The sequence below is a fragment of the Rhinatrema bivittatum genome, chromosome 4, assembly GCF_901001135.1.
Source record: "Rhinatrema bivittatum chromosome 4, aRhiBiv1.1, whole genome shotgun sequence".
In the NCBI taxonomy this organism is placed as follows: domain Eukaryota; kingdom Metazoa; phylum Chordata; class Amphibia; order Gymnophiona; family Rhinatrematidae; genus Rhinatrema; species Rhinatrema bivittatum.
The window spans coordinates 413,514,113-413,523,020 of record NC_042618.1 but is presented as its reverse complement, the minus strand read 5'-3'; the positions used below and the strand labels follow the sequence as shown (position 1 = coordinate 413,523,020).

Below are 8,908 nucleotides of genomic sequence, written 5' to 3'. Positions count from 1 at the left end.
ATGTTTCATTCCAGCCTTCCAAACACTTCGGGGCGGATTTTAAAAAGCATTTACATGCGTAAATCTGGGTTTTACGCATGTAAATGCACTTTACTTGAGTAAGTGGGTTTTTGAAGATTGCTACAATATATGCCATTGAATTGTCCATAGGATTTACTCACATAAATGCACTTTACGTGAGTAAATAGCGTTTGAAAATTGCTACAATAGTAGTTACATTTATGCGCGTAACTCCTTTTGAAAATTACCCCCTTCATGTGTAACCGTGCTGACATATACAGTGACACAACCCCCACCTGTCCCAAGCCTCTCAAATGCTTTATGTGTAACCAAATTGACACACATGCCTCCCAAATGTCACCAATGCTCAAACGTGTAAATAACACACTGATGCATACACCCTTCCAATAAATCTCAAATGCTCTATGTGTAGGTAATGCACTGACCTGAAATGCTTCTGTCAGTCTCAGTTTGGAAGTATTATTATTTTTTTCCAAAAGTGCTTAAAATCTTCCAAATTTGTGTAAGGAACTGACTTTCAGAACATGCTCTCTTTTATTAGACTGCAGGGTCTTATTCTGACTTCCAACATCATGAAAACACTTCCAGATTTGAGTACAAAGCGTAAGTGAACCCCGTTGACCTGTAAAACACAGGAAAAGCATTAAGAACTGAATTCACAACATGTACTGTCCCCGCACTGCTCCAGTGTTATACTGTGGCAACTCTCAGCCCTGGCTGTCTTGTCCCTTCTTAGGAGACAGTGAATGCCCTCACCTGTTCAAACACTGGGAGAAAATCTTTCCAATACCAATCTCTTTTGATATTTAGATACTTTTCCATCAAAAGGAGCATAGGAAGCAGAGAGAGACTTTAAACTGAGATCTCAGTAATTTTATGTGAAGTTGACGTGTCAACATGTACTGAAACAAGAATCCAGCTGTTTCATCGTCTGTTTTACTCTTCTCCCTGTCATCCCTTCCAGGCAAGTAAGCTCAGGTCAGGCATGAGGTATACTGTGATTTTAATAAAGAATTAGGGCTGGTATTCATACTCAGGCTTTGTTATTCTTGCCTCCTCTTGAGCACAGGATTACTGATCCAAGAGGTGTGTGAATGACCCATTATCTCAAGGCTTTCTTTAGAAGGGGCTGCTTCATGGATCATTTGATCACAATTTAGGCTCAGGAGTGGGCTGGCCTTAAGGTTCTAGAAGGACCAGTTGAGTCATGCAAGGCTGCTTGGGAACTGTAAATCAGGAAAAGACCACACAATCCTTAAATGTAGACCTAGTCCTGCAATGACTTGGCTAAGTGAGTTGGGAGGGATATAAAATACGGAGAGGGGTAATCCCCAGGTAGCTGTGAATAAGGACTCATGATGCAGTATCCCAGGCCCAGTTCTAACTGAGCTGAAGGCCCCAAAATAGTCTTTCCCTGTACGTACCCGGATCAGTCCAGGACAGCTGGGTTTTGCCTCCCCTCCAGCAGATGGAGACAGAAAAGGACTTTGCGGACTCTGTCCTATACCCCTGAGGTGCCACCTAGTGTCTGCCATTTTCTGGCAGATACTAGGTGGCACCTCAGACACAAAACCTAGTGTCTGATAGAGGTGCTGATTTTAGGGTTGGATTTGGTCTGACTTTAGTTTCTTAGTGCTTGATTTTACAAGGGAAGTTTAGTTGAGGGTCCCTTTAAATTAAAAAAAAAAAAAAGAAGAATTATTAGAATAGTACACGGACAGTTGTGAGTAGCCTCCCAGGGGGTTGGAAGGTCCTGGTGGGACCATCCCCCCTGGTATTCGAGGCTGGAGAGCAGAGTGTCGGAGACCCTGAAACTGCCACGGCGAGGGGTGATACCGGGAGTCCCGGCTCACTCACCCTCAGCCAGCCTGTCTTCAGCCAGGTAAAAAAAAATAAATAAATATATATATATATATATATACACAAAACTACCCCAAACTAATTTTTGGAGAAAAAGGGAAAAAGCACTTTATTTTTCAGACAGATGCAAAAACATCAAAATTTTCAATTAAATAAAAAGTTTATTAATTTCAAATCTGCTAAAACAGATTTACTTCAGTTTCAGATTTATTCTAAAAACATTAATATTTCATTAGAACTCCTAATCATAGCTCCAAAACCATATACACCATATACACCAATAAGATCTATATAGCCCTGTCTGAAAAATAAAGTGCTTTTTCCCTCGTGGCTCCAGAGTGGCCGCGGCGCCCGTGGTTTGCGGACCTCTTGAATCTGGCGGTAGACGGTGCACTGAGGTTTCGTCCATCTCCGACTCTGTTGCGTCAGGGCCCAGTTTATTTTGCAGAGGCAGATCGCTTTTGTCTTGCAGCATGGCTTATGAAAGGCGTAGGTTTACTCATAAGCATGGCTTATGAAAGGCGTAGGGTTACTCGTGTGCGGTGGTGACCACGTTCTTGCGTTCCTGTAAAACCTCTACCTCTATGGCGTACATTAGAGTTTGGGGAGTGTTTGAGTCCTGGTGCATAGACCACCAAGTTCAACCATCTAGGGCGTCAATTCCAGAGATCCTGGATTTTTTGCAGGCAGGTTTAGCCAAGGGGTTGGCGTTCAATTCCCTGTGTGTGCAGGTGGTGGTCCTTGGCTGTTTTTGAGGCAAGGAGTTGCGTTATCCTCTCATCCAGACGTGGCATGTTTTTTAAGAGGAGCTAAGCATCTACGTCCTCCAGTTAGGAGCCCTTGTCCCTCGTGGAAGTTTAATTTGATGCAGAGGGCACTGTGTATGGCCCCTTTTGAGCCTTTGAAGCGAGTGACCCTGAAGGATCTGACCTTGAAGACAGTTTTTCTGGTGGCTATTTCATCCGTGATTAGGGATAGGGAGAGGGGTAATCCCCAGGTAGCTGTGAATGAGGGCTCATGATGCAGTATCCCAGGCCCAGTTCCAACTGAGCTGGAGGCCCCAAAATAGTCTTTAAAAAATATATATATTTTTTTTGTAAATGTTATAGAACTTTTATAGCCTACCCTTTTCAGAATTTTAGCTGTAATTGTTGCTATTCTGTTATATCTGTTATGGTCCATAGCCATAACAAGCACATTCTCAAGATTATTCTGTTAGATAAAGTTTTCAATCAGTTTCCCTTGTCTTTTTGTTATTGTATGGTTTCCAAAATATCCTGGCAGAAACCGGTATACTGATCTGTGATCTATAATAACAGTAAACAATTTCACAATTTATTTTCAGAATTGTAAATCATATTTCTGCCATTTGTATTTGCTTTGTTGTCATTATGGCAATGGAAATTTAAAAAGAAAACCCAAAGGACTATTTTAAATCTGTAGTAATGACAGAGTCAACAATAGTGGTTTATGTAAAGTTTACTGCTGAACTGGTCAAGCTTGAGAGCCAGATGTATTAAAGGGTTTTTCCCATGTCTATGGAGAAAATATTCAATACATCTGTTCCTTAATCTTCATAATGTAATATAGGACAGTCTAGACCATAATTTCCGGGCTGAATTTGTAATCCCTGTCCACCTCTGCTTAGGTGTGCCATGGGATGTAGCATGCTCCCAATGCAGATCCATTAACTCAACACAAACGAAGCAAGAGGCAATGTCTGATGAGTGGGAACGCAGAGCTTGCACATGGGCAGGAGGAAGCTTGGGCAATCAGTTGCCACACATGGATACTTAAGTCTAAAGAATGGTTTCTGGATTAGGCTCTACAGTTGGCAGATATCAAGGGAACACGATGAGAAGGAGGAAAGCAGGAGGCAGCAGGTTCTGGAAGTTAGAATTTGCCCACCAGAGCTGCACTTACAGCCACAGTAAGGGCTGAAGGGGTGTTAGAGAAGGAAGGGGGAAAAAAAAGCATCCACTTTTGATAAAATTAACAGGGGTTTAGGGGTGTGCAGCCCCCAAAAGGTTTGTTTCTGGGAGAGAGTGGGGTTTGTTTTATTATTCAAGTTGCCTTTTTTTTTTTTTCTAATTTAGTGTGTGCTATACATTAAAAACAAAAGCAAAATGAAATTAGAACCAAATTTTGTTAACATTTCTTTTTGTTTGGATTTCAAATGATGGAAAACAAGAACTGCTTGTCTCGCTGGAGTTTTCGTATCGTTTGAAAATGAAAGCACATCCTTACAAATGAAGGGCCCCCGAGTCCGTTCCCTGGGCAATAATAAGGATGTCCGTGCAGCTTGCAGTCCCAATATTGTTAAATGGAACCTCTCTGTGGAGTTTCCTTTTGAATATTTGGCAGGTGAGGGGAGGAGGAGAACAGCAAGTGCTTTGTACCTGTGTACTTAAGTCACCTGCTTTGAAGCAGGTGCAAAATTCCCTGCAGAAAGCACGTGCAGATTTCCAAATGAGATCCCCACTTGTACTTACATCACCCCCAGTGCCACCCGCTTCCACCATGTTTAAAAGCCTGCATGCCATCATCTAGCTCTCATTCAGGCCGATTTAAAAAAAAACCAAACTGCAGGAGAGCCAGCGCTTCGAGGAGAGGGTCCGCTCTCCCGACGCGCGCCCTGGCACCTCTCCTGGGCGTGCGATACAGTATTTAAATTAGTGCCGGCACTGAGGCGCTAGGGACACTAGCGCGTCCCTAGTGCCTCCTTATTAGCGGAAGCGGCGGCTGTCAGTGGGTCTGACAACCGATACCTAATTTTACCGATGTCGGTTGTTGAACTCGCTGACAGCCATGGCTTCGGAAAACAAACGCCGGCAAAATTGAACGTCCGTTTTCCGGGCCGTGGGCAGATTTTTTTTTTTTTTAAAGAAGTTTGTTTTTTTTAAATTTCTGGGGCCTCCGACAATATCGCTATGATATTAAGTCGAAGGGGGTACAGAAAAGCAGTTTTTTCTGCTTTTCTGTACACTTGCCCGGTGCCGTCTGAAATTAAGGCAGGCATTAATTTCTGAGAGTAAAATGTGCGGCTTGGCTGCACATTTTACTTTCTGTATCGTGCGGGACTAATTAATAGGCTCATCAACATGCATTTGCATGTGATGAGCGCTATTAGTTTTGGGGGATTGACCGTGTGTTTTCCACGCGCTATTACCCCTTACAGTATAAGGGGTAATAATACCAAACGGGCTAAATGGTGCACTCAGCTGAGCGCACCGTTCTATATTGGCCTGATTTTTAACTGCGTTCAGGGAGAGGAGCCAATAGTCAAACTCTCAAACTCTGTTTTTATGCAGGTAAATATGCGTTTTACGCATGTAAAATCTTGATTATTGCCCCCCTTTATTTCTATGGGAAAAAGCTCAGTGAATTAGGCCCTAGGCCTTCTGACCCCTCCTTCTGTCAGGAAGTATAAAGAGCAAAACAATTTTAGTAAGGAATACTAATGCCTGGCAACAACTGAGAGTTGCTAGAAGAAAGATTTGGGGAACAAAAAGAAATCTGAATCTCCCATTGAAATGCAGGAAGAGAAAAGTGTCAGGAAGAGAAAAGTGAAGAATGGTAAGTGAGATGAAGACTCCCCTGAAAGGCTTATGGTGAGTCTTTGCAACACTGGCTCTGCTTTTCCCCTCACTGGCACTCCTTCCCACTCTGGCTCTGGTTCTCCCTTTCTCTCTCTCTGGCACTCCTCCCCTCTCTGGCTCTGGCTCTCCCTTTCTCTCTCTCTGGCACTCTTCCCCTCTCTGGCTCTGGTTCTCCCTTTCTCTCTCTCTGGCTCTGGTTCTCCCTTTCTCTCTCTCTGGCACTCCTTCCCTCTCTGGCTCTGGTTCTCCCTTTCTCTTTCTCTGGCTCTGGTTCTCCCTTTCTCTCTCTCTCTGGTTCTGGCTCTCCCTTTCTCTCTCTCTGGCTCTGGTTGTCCCTTTCTCTCTCTCCCTCTCTGGCTGCAATTCTCCCTCACTCTCTGATACTCCTTTCCTCTCTGTCTCTGGTTCTCCCTTTCTCCCTCTCTGTCTCTGGTTCTCCCTTTCTCTCTCTCTGGCTCTGGCACAGATTCTCCCTCTCTGGCTCTGCTTCTCCATCTCCCTCTCTGATACTCCTTTCCTCTCTGGCACTGGCACTCCTCCCCTCTCTGGCTCCGGTTCTCCCTTTCTCTCTCTCTGGCTCTCCCTTTCTCTCTCTCTGGCACACTCGTCTCCCTTTCTCTCTCTCTGGCTCTGGTTCTCCCTTTCCCTCTCTCTGGCTCTGGTTCTCCTTTTCTCTCTCTCTGGCACTCCTCCCCTCTCTGGCTCTGGTTCTCCCTTTTCCTCTCTCTGGCATTCCTCCTCTCTGGCTCTCCCTTTCTCTCTCTCTCTGGCACTCCTCCCCTCTCTGGCTCTGGTTCTCCCTTTCTCTCTCTCTGGCACTGGTTCTCCCTTTCCCTCTCTCTGGCACTCCTCCCCTCTCTGGCTCTGGTTCTCCCTTTTCCTCTCTCTGGCACTCCTCCCCTCTCTGGCTCTCCCTTTCTCTCTCTCTTTCTGGCACTCCTCCCCTCTCTGGCTCTGGTTCTCCCTTTCTCTCTCTCTGGCACTGGTTCTCCCTTTCCCTCTCTCTGGCACCCCTCCCCTCTCTGGTTCTCCCTTTCCCTCTCTCTGGCACTCCTCCCCTCTCTGGCTCTCCATTTTCCTCTCTCTGGCACTCCTCCCCTCTCTGGCTCTCCCTTTCTCTCTCTCTCTGGCACTCCTCCCCTATCTGGCTCTGGTTCTCTCTCTCTCTGGATCTGGTTCCCCCTTTCTCTCTCTCTGGCACTGGTTCCCCCTTTCTCTCTCTCTCTGGTTCTCCCTTTCTCTCTCTATGGCACTGGCTCTCCCTTTCTGTCTCTCTGGCACTCCTCCCCTCTCTGGCTCTCCCTTTCTCTCTCTCTCTGGCACTCCTCCCCTATCTGGCTCTGGTTCTCTCTTTCTCTCTGGCTCTGGTTCTCCCTTTCTCTCTCTCTGGCACTGGTTCCCCCTTTCTGTCTCTCTGGCACTGGTTCTCCCTTTCTCTCTCTCTCTGGCACTTCTTCCCTCTCTGGCACTTCTTCCCACTTCTTCTCTCCCTTTCTCTCTCTCTGGCACTTCTTCCCACTCTGGCTCTGGTTCTCCCTTTCTCTCTCTCTGGCTCTGGTTCTCCCTTTCTCTCTTTCTGGCACTGGTTCTCCCTTTCTCTCTCTCTGGCTCTGGCACAGATTCTCCCTCTCTGGCTCTGCTTCTCCCTTTCTCTCTCTCCCTCTCTGGCTGCAATTCTCCCTCTCTCTCTGATACTCCTTTCCTCTCTGTCTCTGGTTCTCCCTTTCTCTCTCTCTGGCTCTGGTTCTCTCTTTCTCTCTCTCTCTGGCACAGATTCTCCCTCTCTGGCTCTGCTTCTCCCTCTCCCTCTCTGGCTGCAATTCTCCCTCTCTCTCTGGCACTGGCTCTCCCTTTCTCTCTCTTTGGCACCGGTTCTCCCTTTCTCTCTCTCTGGCACCCCTTCCCTCTCTGGCTCCACTTCTCCCTTTGTCTCTCTCTCTCTCTGGGTGCAATTCTCCCTCTCTCTCTGGCACTCCTTCCCTCTCTGGCTCTGGTTCTCCCTTTGTCTCTCTCTGGCACTCCTTCCCTCTCTGGCTCTGGTTCTCCCTTTGTCTCTCTCTCTCTCTCTGGGTGCCATTCTCCCTCTCTCTCTGGTACTCCTTTCTTCTCTGGCTCTGGTTCTCCCTTTCTCTCTCTCCCTCTCTGGCTGCAATTCTCCCTCTCTCTCTGATACTCCTTTCCTCTCTGTCTCTGGTTCTCCCTTTCTCTCTCTCTGGCTCTGGTTCTCTCTTTCTCTCTCTCTCTGGCTTTGGCACAGATTCTCCCTCTCTGGCTCTGCTTCTCCCTCTCCCTCTCTGGCTGCAATTCTCCCTCTCTCTCTGGCACTGGCTCTCCCTTTCTCTCTCTCTCTGGCACCCCTTCCTCTCTGGCTCCACTTCTCCCTTTGTCTCTCTCTCTCTCTGGGTGCAATTCTCCCTCTCTCTCTGGCACTCCTTCCCTCTCTGGCTCTGGTTCTCCCTTTGTCTCTCTCTCTCTCTGGGTGCAATTCTCCCTCTCTCTCTGGCACTCCTTCCCTCTCTGGCTCTGGTTCTCCCTTTGTCTCTCTCTCTCTCTCTGGGTGCCATTCTCCCTCTCTCTCTGGTACTCCTTTCCTCTCTGGCACTGGTTCTCCCTCTTTCCCTCCATCTCTGGCATTTCTTCCCTTTCTGCCTTTCCATTCAGTCCTGGTTTGCCTCTCACTACATTCATGGATTTCTGGTTCTTGTTTGTTAAGAAATTGGAACTACAAGTCCATGCAAGCAATAAAAATGCCACCAGGCCTGGCACAGTTGCTTCCTACAGACATGGGACTATATGGCACTGGTAACCCTGGAAGGACATAAGAACATAAGACTGGGTCAGACTGAGGGTCCATCAAGCCCAGTATCCTGTTTCCAACAGTGGCCAAGCCAGGTCACAAATACCTGGCAGCATCCCAAGCGGTAGACAGATTCCAAGCTGCTTATCCAAGGAAAAGCAGTGGATTTCTACAACTCTACCTTATCAATGGTTAATGGACTTTTCCTCCAGGAACTTGTCCAAACCTTTTTTAAACTCAGCTACACTAACAGCTTTCACCACATCCTCTGGCAATTAATTTCAGAGCTTAATTATGCATTGCGTAAAAAAATATTCTCTTGTACTTGTTTTAAATGTACTACCTAATAACTTCATTGTGTGTTCCCTGGTCTTTGTACTTTTTGAAAGAGTAAACAACCGATTAATGTTTACTCGTTCCATTCCACTCATTTTATAGACCTCTATCGTATTTCACCTCAGCCATCTCTTCTCCAAGCTGAAGAGTTCAAACTTCTTTAGATTTTCTTCATAGGGGAATTGTTCCCTCCACTTTATCATTTTGGTTTCCCTTCTCTGTACTTTTTCGAATTCTGCTATATCTTTTTTTGAGATGTGGTGACCAGAACTGCAAACAATACTCGAGATGAGGT

At 46.3% G+C, this 8,908-nt stretch overlaps 1 protein-coding gene across 1 annotated transcript in view; it reads left to right on the top strand.

Annotated features, from left to right (window-relative positions):
* NDUFAF3 (NADH:ubiquinone oxidoreductase complex assembly factor 3) overlaps positions 1-8,908 on the top strand; it is an 80,049-nt gene that overhangs the window by 1,442 nt on the left and 69,699 nt on the right. The window lies entirely within an intron of this gene.